Source organism: Rhipicephalus microplus, chromosome 3 (assembly GCF_043290135.1).
Source record: "Rhipicephalus microplus isolate Deutch F79 chromosome 3, USDA_Rmic, whole genome shotgun sequence".
Taxonomy (NCBI): domain Eukaryota; kingdom Metazoa; phylum Arthropoda; class Arachnida; order Ixodida; family Ixodidae; genus Rhipicephalus; species Rhipicephalus microplus.
Genome location: NC_134702.1, coordinates 69,138,836 through 69,155,325, shown reverse-complemented (window position 1 = coordinate 69,155,325; position 16,490 = coordinate 69,138,836). Strand labels below are relative to the sequence as shown.

The window sequence follows — 16,490 nt, the reverse complement described above, 5'->3', positions numbered from 1 at the left end:
ATCGCTTTGTGCAGAAATACGTTCAGTCTTGCACCACTTGCCAACAGAACAAGACACCTCCGCGGCACCTTACTGGCACGTTACAGCCGCTCCCGTGCCCGGCTCGCCCATTCGACCGCGTGGGTATAGACCTCTATGGCCCCCTCCCATATAGTCGCTCTGGAAACCGGTGGATTATTGTCGGCGTCGATCATCTGACACGCTACGCTGAGACTGCAGCTCTACCGGCAGCGACCGCCCATGAAGTTGCACTCTTCATTCTGCGCAGCTTCATTCTCCGCCATGGGGCTCCACGGGAATTACTCAGTGATAGGGGTCGAGTGTTCCTGTCGGAGGTCATCCAAGCTATTCTCGCTGAATGCAACATCATCCACCGGAAATCTACCGCATACCATCCACAGACGAATGGTCTCACTGAACGGTTCAACCGCACACTTGGCGACATGCTGAGGATGTACACCTCCTCCGACCACACTAACTGGGACGCTGCCTTGCCTTTTGTTACCTTCGCTTACAACACCGCGACGCAAGCGACTACCGGTTTTTCCCCGTTCTTTCTGTTGTACGGCCGCGAACCATCCCACCCACTCGACACCATACTCCCGTACCGCCCTGATGCATCGGAGTGCTCCCCGCTTTCGGAAGTCGCCAGATACGCTGAAGACTGCCGTCAGTTGGCTCGGTCTATGACAAGTGAGGCTCAAGGTCTACAAAAAACCCGACATGATGACGCTCATCACATAGCGCCTACGTTTCGTACTGGCTCCCTCGTGTGGCTTTGGGTGCCCCCGCACGTTCCTGGCCTGTCTTCTAAACTTCTGGCCCGGTACCATGGTCCATACCGTGTCATTGATGCAACCTCGCCGGTGAATTACATCATCGAGCCCCTAACACAATCGCCAGATTTGCGCCGTCGAGGACGCGAGACTGTACACGTCGACCGTCTCAAGCCCTACTACGACCCCCTCATTGTGCCTACTCCCTGAGTCGCCAGGATGGCTACTCTTCAACCCGGGGGGTATTGTAGTGGAGCATACGCACTAACGTGTATGCGCCTTCCAAAGAGAAGGAAAAACCCCGTGCTCTGATTGCACGAGAACCTAGGCCGCCTTTGCGAGGCTTGTCGTACGGCCATTTTTCGTTGCGACATCGTTGCGACTTCTCCGGTTCAGTAAACGTCATCACAAGTGAAATGCTTCCGTGGGCTTACGCTGAAGCGAGATGTGAGTAAAAGAAAAATTAATGTTTTTGCTCGTATGGCGTTATCCGTTTTTTGTTTCGTGTCTTTCCTTGCGACCTCTCTGAAAAGAAGGAGCATGTACATCAAAATGCGCGAGTAAATATCTCTAATTCGTACTAATAGGGATTTGCCTGAGCTTTACCGGCAAGGTGTCTAGCTGCAGTGGTTACTAATAGCAGCACCGGAGGCAACGTGGCCATCAAGCGAAAGTGTGCGTATCCGTTTGTGCCACGAGTGCAAAGGCACGGCATGTGCTGTGGGCACCGATTCGCTAAGCTTTTCGTTCGTATCTCTTTGTAATTGGCCGGCCGCTCCCGCTAGGCGTGACCGTCGTGAGAATTGGTATAAATTTGCTCTAGGCAACCAGTCCAGTGTGAACCATTTCGATGAAAACACTCCATCGTGAGAAGTGGTATAAATTTTCTCTGGACAACCATTCCAGTAAAAGTCATTTTGACGAACACATTGATGAATATTTTCATGTTGGCTTTGTCGACATGCGTGGCTAAACCGTCGCTTCGCGTCATTGCTTCGTACAGTAGTATATGCATTCATATGCGTGCACTGGCTTACCATATTCTTAGAGGGTGGGGGAGGGGGCGCTGCTAGAGGGGCCACCCCCTCCCCCTTTCATTCTCCCCGTGGGCATGCCTTTTATGCACTCACTTGTACAGGCATGCCTTCAAAGCGCGGATCTAAGTGGTGGTGAAAGTGCTGACAATTATTTCATGGTTGCTGAATCGGAGTGCACTAAAGAGCAGCAGTTCATTTACGCTAGTGAGATAGGGCACGAGTTAAGTACGTGGTTTGCAAGGCAGCTCTCTCAACTACTGCACGGAATTTTCAGCATGGGGCCAAGCAGCCCGCATTAGCGTGCGTGAGTTGTTTGGCGATGGCCTTTGATTAAGAAGAGTTGGTTCTGCAAACAGCGGCGATGCGAGTGTTTGCACGTGAGAGGCGTGGCTTGCATGCACAGGCAGCCGTTGATTGTGGGGACACAGAAGACGGGCGACGCCGAAACTCCTATAATGTATTCATCATGCTAGCGGACAGACGAGTTAATCAATCTGAAAAGAGAAAAGGAAGTAGTATAAGTATAAACCAACCTATGTGCCGCGTACGGGTCCGTTTGACAGGCCCCCGCGTGCGCCCTCTTTTGTCGCGAGTCAAACAAAACCTGGTAACGTTCCTCAACGGGCCGGTGACGTTCTATCGATGTGTGATCGCGTCCCGGCGTTGGGAGGCTTTAATAGCGTTCGATCAGCACATAGGTGTGTGTGTGTGTGTGTGTGTGTGTGTGTGTGTGTGTGTGTGTGTGTGTGTGCGTGTGCGTGCGTGCGTGTGTGTGTGTGTGTGTGTGTGTGTGTGTGTGTGTGTGTGTGTGTGTGTGTGTGTGTGTGTGTGTGTGTGTGTGTGTGTGTGTGTGTGAATCATCTAAAACAAGGTGTAGTTCCACCTTGTATCGTTGGGGTTGCACGGGCAAAAAAATGAAAAAATAAAACAAAATGTACGAAAAGAAGGAAAACAAAGGAAAAGCTTATGTAGGCTCGAGAATAAGCAACTTGTTATTGCCTAAAGATCAGTGTTTCGTGTTCTTCGGTGCGCTGAACGTGTAACTCGTGTAATATCTGGCGTTGTTGTCTCCCCCGCCCTTTTCTTTAGAGGTACGTTCACGTGCACCTGTTCCGTCAACAGTCCTTAATCCACGTGGGTTTGAGATAATCGTTCTTGAAGCTCTTGGTTATCGGTAACAAACTTTCATCTGCCAGAGTTCAATGCATAAACATTTTTGGAACATCACGTATACATCGCAAATATCCGTGGACTCGGTGTCACTCTTCAGAGCGCTCTGTCATGTTTGCTTTCCAAGTTGCAGGTGGAAAAAGAAGTGTGTGGGAAAACGAAACTTTATTTTCAGATTCTTCCAAGGCTGTTTACGAGTGGAGGTGAGTGGTCACGTTAGTCCAAGCAGCCGTGAGCTTGAGCCTAGACTTGTTCACCAGCGGTAGCTGATGCACGGAATTCGGGCTTGTCGACTGTGGAGATCGGATTGGTTCGTTATTGATTTAGTATTGCTTGTGAATACGTGTTACGTTCCCAGATCATGTGCTGGAGTACTTTAAATCATGCGGTAGAGTATCCTTGTGGCATGATGCTACGAACGGGTAGTTAGTTGTCTTCCGTCACTTTCCCTTTCACGTGGTAGAGCGTTCAGCCACTTGCGAAATCTGTAGTAACTTCTATGTGTTCCCGGAGACGTCCCATAGAGAAGAATGTCGTGGAAGTACTACTTGTCCACTTTATGTCGGCGCAGTATGAAGATTTTCTCTGTTTAGTTTGCACTTATGAAGTAACGCGCTTATTAACGAGCCAGACTCATGTCTCGGGCTGCGGTTTTGCATGCTGTATACAGCACTATACTATGATTTACCCTCTCTTTTCACTCCTCATCCTCACTTTGTTCCCACTTTTAACGACACCGTCGTTAACAGTATAATGGTTTATAACAATGAAAAGCCGCTGCACCGTGAACACCGTTATGTTTCTTTTTTCTTTTTACGGTGAACTACTTCGCCTACTACAATGTCCGCATGCCGCATCATTTGTAATAACAATAATTTCTGCCTATTGGGACTCCGTGCTGAATTTAAATGAAATGGAGATTCCTAAAACAAAAATAAAGAAGAAGAAAAATGAAGCTGCTGAACCGCCGCCCGCAGCTCCAACGTCCCCTGGCGCCCCTTCGGATTGGTGGTATGCTTTTTTGCATGAGGAGTCAGCACTGTGGCAAAGCTAACTTGTGAAAGCCACTTGGGCGCGGCAGCAGGGGTGGCTTCTTTTGTTGTACTTTCTGGAATACAGTTTGAGTAAAAAGTTGCGACTTCGAAAACTTTCAGTGCTCAAAACACTTGACGTTGCCTATGGGGCTTCTGGTTGTCCCGTGGAAGCATCGGAATTTCCAAGCGTGTCCGAAAATTCGACCTTATCACTGAACTTACATTGCTTTTTTTTTCGTAGAGGTCGTTTATAGCAATTAACGGTTACATAACTGTCTGTTCCATACAAACATATCTCTGCTAAGGTTCACTCTCTTCCCTCTTTCGTACTCTCCTCCTTGCCTTCACACGACTGCTCTGCCCCCTGACTTCTCTTTTCGCGCCCCCTTACAGTACCATACTATATATGCGGTATTATACTATACAGTGTGCGCGCGCTGTATTATAAAGAAGCTTTACCATCTCGTCCGAATCGCTACATTGATTACACTGCTATATATGGTACTGCAACACGTTCCTCTCCCCTTTTTACCCTCCTCCTCAACCTTACATAACTACTCATCCTCACCTAGTTGCCTGCCCCTTGCTATACCGTAGCTATGCAGGCTCTACCCTCTTCTTTACGTTCCTGCTCACCCCCTCTTCCGTTTCCCAACCCATGCTATGCTGTACTATACAAGATTTTGCTATGCTTTCTCTTTCTCTCTCGCTCTATTTTCTTGCCTTCATTCTTTTTTTCTCTCTCACACCCTCTGCTTCTTTTGTTTCTCTGCTTCTTTCTCTTCCTACTTCTTTCTTTATCGTTCTCTAGTCCACAGTGACGCAATGATACGGTTGACGTTTTATCCGAAACGAGGCACAGCTGCGTCATGTGGTTGCTGGGCGACACGTGGGGACGTCATAGCGCCAGGCGCTGTTTTTGGTCTACGCTCTTTAAAGGGGCTCTGAAACGCGTTTTATTGGGATAGCAAGTATATGAACACTCTTGGCTGGATTTTTCCGCCGGCGTCGACGTCGGCGTTGATGTCATGCACCGTATATTTATACGTATCTATATATATGAAAACGCAACAAAGAAAAAACTCTGAATAAAGCATTTCGGTGCGCGGAATCAAACGTGGGACCTCTGCGTCGTGAAAGTGAAGCGTTAACCACTGAGCCACCCCAGAGAACGTTCTTCTCCATTCAAATGGCAAGCTATTTATGTGTACCACTTACCGCTGCTGTGTTTTTGACATTACCAGAAAGATGGCGCAATGAGCGCACGTTGCCACATCGCTCAGCGGCGCCTGCTCTAATCTTCTACGCGTACTTTGCCCGGCTTAGAAAAGGGGAGCGACGCTCCCTCGCGCGCCCTTATCTCGCGGTGGCGAGGAGGGGAGGATTGTACGCTTTGGCTGGCCTCGGGCTTTACGTGGAACGATTCTGCTGTAGTTACCGGGTGCACAAAGATCTTTGCTATCATTGCAGTCTCCGTTCGCCAAAAAGCGCGTGCTTTTCAGACTCAGCGAAGTATCAGATGAGACGCTTATTCGCGTGCATCCGTATACCTGTGAGTACGTTTCGTGCGTAATTTGTGCGCAAAAAACGCGAGGCACGTTTTGATCTGCTTTCCATTTTGCGCGTGACCTTTCAAATTGTTGCTATCGCGTTCATTATTTCGCCTTTGCGGCAAAGCTGCGACTTTTTTTAGTAACCATGGAACTAATTAACTGGAAGAGCTTATTGCCTGCCCCACCGCGGTGGTCTAGTGGCTAAGGTACTCGGCTGCTGACCCGCAGGTAGCGGGATCGAATCCCGGCTGCGGCGGCTGCGTTTCCTAAGTAGGCGGAAATGTTGTAGGCCCGTGCGCTCATATTTGGGTGCACGTTAAAGAAAACCAGGTGGTCAAAATTTCCGGAGCCCTCCGCTACGGCGTCCCTCATAATCATATCGTGGTTTTGGGACGTTAAACCCCACATATCAATCAATCAAATCAATCGAGCTTATTGCCTCAAAAATTCAGTGCCGCGAAAATTTTAAGAATGCGTCCAGTACGAGCGGAGTTACGAAGATTTGTCACGCACTGCAGTCGCATCCTCTCTTCTCTCGTCCCGACGAAAGAGCTGGAAGATAAGCAGGGAGAAATGGGAGGGGCAAACAAAATACGTCCTCCACGATGGCGTCTCTCATAACCATATGGTGGTTCGGGGACGTTATACACCCCACATATCAATCAATAATAAATCACTCAATTTTAAAATGGTAACATAACAACGAGACACCACAAGAAGTACATATGCTCAAACTTCTTGAGTGTGTTTGTACAGGTATACATGCATAAGCTGTATATATTTATAGAAATGACTTGGCGCGCGACGAGTCGTACGTGACGATAGAATGGTATACGAACGTTTCACCCCGAGGCCAGGTCTTTCGACGACTGTATTTGTGTAAGAAGTGTGTCCTCGCCACTTTCGCGCTTCTTATTCACACTTCTTTACACTTCTTTCCGGAGATGGGTAGCAGGTGCTGCATGTGATGTCCTGAGGCGAAATAAAGTGGGTGTGCGTAAGGTGTGCATCGTATTTACAGATAAGCTTTCTCGCACGCGGAGTCGACCGGGGAGCATAAAATGAAATATTTCCGCTCGACACGCGTCGTGCCCCCCCGGACACGTCGGAGAGATGCGACGTGTGCGCCACGGGTGGCGTAAAACGGCCGTTTCCGTTGCTCATCAAGGATATACGGTGTGCGGGACACCGACAGGATTCGAGAAGATGCACTCCTTCTCCGCAGAGTTTGCGTACGAGGCCTGTATACGCGCTGCACGTATATAGAATAGCTCTACCCTTAGTATAGAAGGTTGATGCGTGTGCTGTGTGCGGTAACTGCTGATTGAAACATGACATAAGGCATTAGGGGAAACACAGCTTTCCTGCTTCTAGAAAAACAAGCTTGCTCGTATGTACCGTACATACATACATACATACATACATACATGCATACATACATACATACATGCATACATGCATACATGCATACATACATACATACATACATACATACATACATACATACATACATGCATGCATGCATGCATGCATGCATGCATACATACTTACATACATGCATACATACATACATACATACATACATGCATACATGCATACATACATACATACATACATACATACATACATGCATACATACATGCATACATGCATACATGCATACATACATGCATACATACATATATGCATGCATACATGCATGCATACATACATACATGCATACATACATACATACATACATGCATGCATGCATGCATACATACATACATGCATGCATGCATGCATGCATGCCTACATACATACATACATGCATACATGCATGCATGCATGCCTACATACATACATACATACATACATACATACATACATACATGCATACATACATACATACATACATACATACATACATGCATGCATGCATGCATGCATGCATGCATGCATACATACATACATACATACATGCATGCATGCATGCATGCATACATACATACATGCATACATACATGCATACATACATACATGCATGCATGCATGCATGCATACATACATGCATACATGCATGCATGCATACATACATACATACATACATACATACATACATACATACATACATACATACATACATACATACATACATGCATACATGCATACATACATACATACATACATACATACATACATACATACATGCATACATGCATACATACATGCATACATACATGCATACATACATGCATACATACATACATGCATACATGCATACATACATGCATACATACATGCATACATACATGCATACATACATACATACATACATACATACATACATACATACATACATACATACATACATACATACATACATACATACATACATACATACATACATACATACATACATACATACATACATACATACATACATGGATACACACATACATAAAGTAAGCAATAAAGATAAGAGTGGACATCTCTTATTTTTCTGTAAAGCGTGACGATGACACGGACGCACGCTGTTGCTATGGAGACTCGCCCACGTAAAAGCAAAGCCGTCATACACAATCATACAAAGGCCAGTCATTCGCTGGACTCTATAATATGTATTCGCGCCAGCGTTCCTCGCCTTTTGCAAAGGCTCTCTGTATGGCGACAGCCGAAGTCAACAGGCCCGTCTTATAAGTCCCCATGGAGGTAGCCAGTCTATATGGTCGAGCATTTATGCGTCTTTTTTTTGGGCCAGCACTTGCACCTCTCCCGAAGCTCAGCCTATAGTGTACTTTGCTCCAATCGGTGATCCGAGAAAAAGCTCCCCGAGCGAAGATATTTTCTCCCTTTTCACTTCTACAGCTTCCCAGTCGGCCGAAGCTTCATTTCTAAACCGACTCGTCTATATATATATAGCTTGAAAGGGGTGTCGCATAATCCTCTTCGACGCATCCCACGGGATATTAAAAGGGAAAAGGGCAACCAGGTATCTCTATCCCACGGGGATAGGGATCAGCGTTTCGCTTGCGCGCATGCCATTTTCGGTGCACACGCATCGGTGGGTTTCAGCCCCCTGTCGGCTCTTGGCGGTGACAGGATCTGTGTGATGCCGTACGCGTTCTTCGCCGAACGCGACAGCCGTAGATTTTCCCCCCCTCCCCCCCTCCTCGCTACTCCTGTGTCATCCTAGTGGGAACCGCGCGTAAAACTGGGACAGCCAACTAGTTGCATAGGCTGCAGGGAAGAGCAGAGCATGCTTAAAATACGGGACAAAGTTATGACGTACTGGCGTTAAGTGTGTAGTGTTTCGAGAGAGTCGTCATTGAAGCCCGGCGCGTCATAGCAAATTTGTAGGTTGGGAGTGGCGTCGCTTAGTTTCGAAGTTCGAAAAGCTCTGTGCAGTACGGGGAAAAGGATAACGCAGCAATGACGGCGGACAGGTGGTGCGTGACGCGGGAATCACTGTAGCCCGTAATTTGCAACGCGTCCGATTATGACTGTGTAGGCGGCGGATGTTTATGTTTCCGCGGGTATATACGACGGTAACTGCGGGAACGTAGAGGAACAAAAATCAGGCGTGATAATGAAAAGTCTGACGTGAATGCGTGAACGCCGCCTGGTGTTCAGTCTCCATGCATCGCTGAGCTGTCGAAAGGAATCGGGGGGGTCACATGTGCATGAAGCAGGAACAGACATGCTGTCGCAAAACATACCCTTTACGAAGTCGCAAAACTTTTGATATCTATAATGGCAATGCAGAATGCTAACATTTCAGAATTTTATTAAGGCGGAAGCTTTATATATCTAATGAGCGTAGAGATTTTGTGATGCCTGACGTCGTTTTGTAAGATGTACAAAGGCACTGCGAGATTTAGAGACATGGTGATACATCACGAGACCTCCATGGGTAGAGTGTCACGTGCCGTCATCAATAATGTCACGCAACAAGATAACGTTATGAGTGCTATGACGATGTGAAGGCAACGAGACGCCACGTACCGCTCACCAAAATTTCTAATGTCACCATGACAGCTTGACAGGCAGTCATAATTGCGATGACGACGTCATTACGTGATGTCACCGCTTTGTCATAGGTATCATGCAAGGAAGCGTCAGGTGCAGGGATCCCCGAAGAAAAGGAGAGGGGGAGGGGGTGCGGAGAGAATGCACTTTCCTCAGTATGTATAGGTAATTTAATGAGTTTATCGTGAAAATGTATACGCTTTCGCCTGTTCTCTTCGTGACGTTGGCTAAAAGGTCTGCAAAAAATTTTAGGGGCGCTTTCACTGTTAAAAAGTGTCACGATTTATTTATTTATTTATTAGAATACCCTCAGGGCCCGTAGGGCATTACAGAGGGGGTGGGTACAACATATATAACACACAAGAAAAAAAGACAAAATAAAGAAACAAGTATCAGATGCGCAAATCAGGAAGGCAACATAAGTCAACTAAAAATGTATAAGAATTCAAGCACATACAAGACAAAGATAGATAGTGGAAACTGCGTATAGTTACAAGCATTGCTGAGAAATTGCAGTCTTGAATAACAAAGGGTCTGTTATTGATACCACGGAAGAGGGAAGGTGGTTCCAATCGGCGGCTGTTTTCGGTAAGAAGGCTGCTGAAAAGAATTTGGTGCGGCAAAACGGAATGGCAACCTTATGCTGATGATCAATGCGCGATGAGTGGTATGACGGTTGTGAAATGAGGTCTCGCTTCATTGATGGATTGTGAAAAAATATCTTATGAAAAAAATGCAGTCGCGCCAGTTTTCTCCGGACAGTTAAATTGGGTAGGTCAAGGTTAGATTTCATTTCTGATATGCTAGCAGTACGGGAATAATTAGAACAAATGAACCGAACTGAGCGGTTCTGAACAGATTCTAACGCGTTAATTAAATTTTGCTGCACGGGATCCCATATAGCGGACGCGTACTCAAGCTTTGGGCGACGGTTTTCAGGAATACCACGGGGTTATTATTTTGTGTGCGTATGGAGACTCAGGTCTGAAGTAGTACATTGTAAGATTCCACTAAGTGGACTGTCTCATTGCAACCACTGCTACCGAGCCGTATATAGCCGATAGAAGCAGTCAGACATGCGGCAATGCCAACCCTGGACAGTTACAGGCGCAGGATTACGGGGTATTTGCTGACGTTGTACAGAAAGTTGATGTTGTTGCTTCGTTCTAAAAGCCCATAAGCCGAGTGAAGCCCACGACTGCAAAACAGAGCATTTCAACTCAAACGCGTTCGACTATACGAAAGACGTATGTTGAGTAAAATTGAGACTGAACTCGCAAAGCTGCCGTTTCGCATGTTCCATCGGCAAGAAGTCATCAACTCATAAAGACGATGGCAACGCAGCGAAGTCCTTCTGTCAGTTTTGTTCAAATGTAGCGGTATAGTTAGAAAAAAGTGATGAAATTTAGCTTTGAGACCACTTGCGATTGAATGATGTCATTTTACTGCGGACGCCTTGGCTCAATGGTTCGTCTATATTGTAATGACACTATAACACGAGAAAACCTAATACACTCAATAAATCATTGCCCGCTATCAAGAGTATACTGTCGAATCGAGGTTTTAGAACAGGCCGCCGCACTAACGATCATCTACGTGACGTCACTGCTGAGCTCATACTTCGGCCGCTGTGTTTATGGTGACGGCCCTTCTCATTAGGGTGGCCGGCCCGTCGGCCGTAACGTGCTTTAGTCCACCTTCGTGCACATTATACTGCGCCTTTTGTCCGTCGCCCGCATACTCTACTCATCCGCGCACACATGCGCGTATACACAGGCCTGCAACGCCTAATAGCTATGGCGCTTAAGTAATAGTAAACACTTTTTGCATGCCATGTTAACGAGATTGTATATGCTGCAGTCTCAATGACGGCACGCATGCGGCGCTTGGCGTGTACGCGACAGTTGTGAGCAGTACGCTGCTAATATAATTCCGGCCGCGGCCATGGCCATGGTAAGTGGAAAGAGAAAGGGCGTCTATACTTTGAATGGCAGCTTGCGCCATATACTGTGTTGACTGTGAAAACTGATATGGGCTTTTACTTCGGGCTGTCAGAACTCCAGATATTCGAGCCTCTTGAGTTTGCTTTTCTTCGTTGTTACAATAGAGGTTGTGTTATATACATATATATATATATATATATATATATATATATATATATATATATATATATATATATATATATATATATATATATATATATATATATATATATATATATATATATATATATATATATATATATATATATATATATATATATATATATATATATACGTGGTATAATGTATGTACGTAAGTGTTCAGCTAATAAAACTACGTTATCGACGAGAACAGTCTATACGGCATACAAAGTTGTTGATCAGTCATGTATGCAGAGACTCATGCGAAATGTATTAACAAATATCAGGGGTGATTTGTATCTTGGCGATTTTCGCAATGTATTAACATTGCTGTTCAGAGATATGTGCTCACACCCACACACACACACGCACGCACCTGTTCAGATACCGCTCAGAGATACCTGTTCAGAGATATGCGCTCTCACACACAGACACACGCATGCACATGCGCACGCACACTTGCACACGCCCTCAGAGAAAGAGAGAAACAGAGAAATTCAGTTTCCGACGAACACATAAATTAGTTTCCCCAGTTTGCCAGCCAGGCGAACATCTCTATAGCTTTTCATTCGAAAAAGCGCTTCCGATTAAGTTCGCCTCTTAACTAATCCGACGGCTTTGTTTGATTCTCTCGGGACTGCAGAAATATATAGAGTCAGGCTTAGCCTGCCCGTCTCAGCGTGGGAGAGGCTCATTGTGCGCTATAGTCGCGTTTCTCAGGACTGCTAATAAAGTTTCTCCATTCATCCTCACATATATGGAGTGAGCGCGGCCGGCTTTGGGATTCTGTCCGTCTGATAAACAGCGTCCCGCGCTTCATCCCATGACCACGGCGCTCGCTCGCATTTCGACGTAAGTGAAACCTCCAATAGACATTTCACGTCGAGTCTGGGCTAAGTGAACCCGGAACTCTGGCGGCTATTACTTGAGTCCACGTTTCCCCCGCAATATTCTGAATGCGTGTAACTCGTATACTATTAAGCCGCACATGCGTCGCTCTTGGTGATCCTAGACGATGTTCAGGTACACGCGTGCGAGCCCCGGAGTTGCACACCATCGGTTTGCACAGACTTTGGGCGGGCTTTTGCCTGGTGGCGTATTCAGTGTTAAGCGTAGATGTTGCATGACTAGACGCGTGACAAGAAAGAAAACACAATCAAGAGCGCTCCACTGTTCCACCGTATCGATTGATGATTGATATGTGGTGTTTAACGTCCCCAAACCACCATATGATTATGAGAGACGCCGTAGTGGAGGGCTCCGGAAATTTCGACCACCTGGGGTTCTTTAACGTGCACCCAAATCTCAGCACAAGGGCCTACAACATTTCCGCCTCCATCGGAAATGCAGCCGCCGCAGCCGGGATCAGAAGTTCCACCGTATCCCGTGCCGTCGTGTAAGTACTGCGCGTAAATATGGGCCCTATAAAGTAAGACATCAGATCAGTTTAGACAGGCAAGTAGTTCTGAAATATATTATCTCTAATTTCGCCGTCATGTTGTCTTGTTTTCTCTTGCAGCTGTTACGCTGTGGGTTTTTGTTACAAAAAATGTGGTTCCTTTGTTACCCCCTACTTCCTTATGTAACGGAGTATTTGAGGGTCAATAAATGATTACGAAGAACGTGGTGATAATGATGATAAGTTAATTACGAGAAGAAAAACTGCTGTTCAAAATTTTGTTTTTCAACGTGTCGCCGAAACTTCAGCGTGTGAATTTCATCAAGATGACACGAACTTGGCAGTATATTTGCCGAGAGAAAATTATGCCAAGCTTTTCTTGGTTTTCGCTCACTTAACTGTATGTCGGTTGATTGCATATCTCTTAATTATGTCAGTTAATTGCATGCTGGTATACAGAAAACGAGCTTCTTTAGACAATGCCGGCCTCCACTTTCATAAAATCGTTTTAGGCGTTCTGGTAACGTTGCTTAAGTGAAGTTTTTGGAAACTCAATATGTTAACGCTTTGGGCCCTTAGAACGCAGTGTAAGCACTTTTTTTCGCCTGATAACTGATTACGTAGGCCCTAGTAGACTGTGTAAAAATCTATGACGTAACGGCGAACCGGTGCGAAAATTTCAAGGCGGCGATGCCACCCGCATTTTCTTTTCGACCGTCTTTTCGCTTACCAAGCGTCTACGAGGGCCTTTGTGATTTCTAATCAGTGAAAGTGGAGCATTCACTTTCTTCTGACGCGACGAGACGCTTAGCATGCAGTTTCAGCAAACTTCCTTGAGCCAATGCCACGGAAATACGGAAAATACACCTTGCAATTCATGATGCAACTTGCAATTCATAACGCAAAAATAAAACTTCATTTCACCTTGAGTTTCTGCGCTATTTAAATGCATTAAGATGACTGTAAGGTTAAAGCCATCTTCTGTATTGATGCTGCCCCGCCACCCTTTGAAAGCTTTCTTCACTTAATGTCGTTTCGCCCAGCCTGCAAGGTCGGAAGCACCCTACCTGGTTGTGCATTGCCTTTGTGATTGGACAACCGTTGACACTAACCTACGGTGCGATATGATGACGTCATTATGTGAAGGTACGTCACAGCGACGTCCCGAACGTTGGCACAAAACTCTGCCGACGCGGTACGCCGATGGTCACATTTTGCCTTTGATGAAGAAGCATGTAAGGCTATCGCTTTAAGGCTATCTCTATCGCATGTAAGGCTATCGCTATCGCATGTAAGGCTATCACAATCGCTATGCGGGTGCAACAACCCTCATTGGTGTTTTCAGTGTAAAATTGGTCAATATAAAAGTACTGTTAAGGAGACTTTGCTACAGTACTTGTTGTTAAACATTCGTTTCCATTTAACACTGTGTACCTCGCATCGACAAGGCCAGAAATCTACCATTGCTAGCGACGTCCCTTGGCGTTCGCTCCTGGTGTTTCACTTGTAGCTGGGGGCTACGAGCCGTAGTCGTACTGGGCCCTGCGGGGAAAAAATCATGACACGATGCGGGAGAAAAGCGCGTCGGCCTAAGACAGATGAATGTCACACGGCGTGTCGGCAGCTTATGGCGTTCGCAGCGGGGAAGGTCCCATATGTGTCGCGCCTTCGTGGTCGCGAGGACCGTGTGACACGGGATGAGCGCCGGGGACGCGCGAGTGCGTCGTAACAGGATGCTTCTCCGGCAGCCACTGCTCGTCTCTCTTCCATCTTCCACGTCCGTCCGCGCCGGCACGTGCGATTGCGTGGCGTTGAATACCCCGCGTACAACGCGATACCGGCCGAATTGCACTCTTTCTCTGCGATTTGAGCGCACAGAGAAATGGCTGCCCGTCGTGGCTAGGTTCTGTGTTTTCGCATGGGTCTCTAAAAGAGGTAGACGTTTTTTGTTGAAGACCTTGAAACACTCATATTGTTGTTATTTTCTCTGTGTAAAACACCACCTCAATACGAATTTCGGAGAGGGAGGGGGCCTCTGGCTACGGGCCTCGGCTATAGATTTAACACACCAAGTTTTAGGAAATATAGTTCAACCAGTGCCTCCGCGATTTGAAAAAAAAAGTATGCTTCGAAATTCGTGACGTCTGTTGCGATGGTTTCGACGCGAAATTCAAAAACGACACTTTTACTTTTATTGTCTCCTCTATTGATAAACGTATGACGGCATAATTAACGAAATTAGAGTTCTCAGAGCAATGTTTGTTAATATAAACCGATTCAAATATCAGAAGAAACATAAATAATGTCACAACCCATGTTTTCTTCGAAATAAAGTTCTACGTGTATGGTTTATATCAAAAATAAAAAAAAGTGTTTTCCAGGTAAGTTCGATGTACTGGCCTTTTGATGGAGTTCCAAGAACTGCATCCTCTTGTTGCGTGTTTCACAATACCGATAACTAATCTACGTTGTATGTTGAATGCAGCGTTAATGAAATGTAACGAATGTATGTATGTGACAGCGCTACTTCCCTCGGGTAAGGACGCCTCGTAAAGGGGAGTGTTGTGCGCGTGCTGCAGTTGTCAGGCAACGCGCCCTCCCATGCAACCACCTCCTTTAATTGCGTTCACTCGCTTTTGCGCTCGAGTATGGCGGGGCTGAGGAAACGATGTGTCCCGTATATGAAGAGCTTCGACGGGCACTGAACGCCGTGTTACGAAACATCGGTTGCGGTGATTACGCCGGATGGTGTTCGTGGTCGGTGACGTACAAAAAGGACGCAAGCAATGTTTTGTTCTGCCTTACACGCTTCATTCTTTCTTCTTTTACTTATTCTTTCTTTTTTTTCTCGCGAATTGTGTTAGTGTGTGAGTCCTGGATGAACGGAGTCGCACGCTCGGATTTACCCGTCTGGAGCAGTCGCGATTCGTTTCTGCTCCGACGTGGTTAAGTGGCCGAAAACCGAGAATGCCCGCTTCCACCTGCGTCGTCCAGCACCTGATTGAGATAATTTTGTGCGAAAGAAAGCTTCACTTTGCGTGCTAAGCAATGTATTTGCCGAGTAACGGCGCTGTCCTACCAAAAGCTGGAGAAAATGACTTTTTTCCTTTCTGCTTTGTCCTGGTCTTCTCTTCAATATACTTTTGTTCTTCAACGTATGATATGCCTTGATGTATTAACTATCGCGATGTTTTGTTGCCATAGGTCGGCCTTAACGGCGACACAATAAGGAAAGATGGATTGATTAATGGTATTTCTCAGTGTATATTAGCAGTATCTCTCATCCTGTTACGATGTGCTGTAACGAGTAGGCTTTACTGAATAGTTTTTCTCTCCTTTGTCTGGTACGGCTTCAAAAAAGATGCCCTTGGCACTGGCAACGTCAAGCAC

The 16,490-nt window shown here is 46.1% G+C and overlaps 1 protein-coding gene across 1 annotated transcript in view; it reads left to right on the top strand.

The window, feature by feature from the left end:
• LOC142802825 (uncharacterized) overlaps positions 1-16,490 on the top strand; it is a 191,073-nt gene that overhangs the window by 173,853 nt on the left and 730 nt on the right. The window lies entirely within an intron of this gene.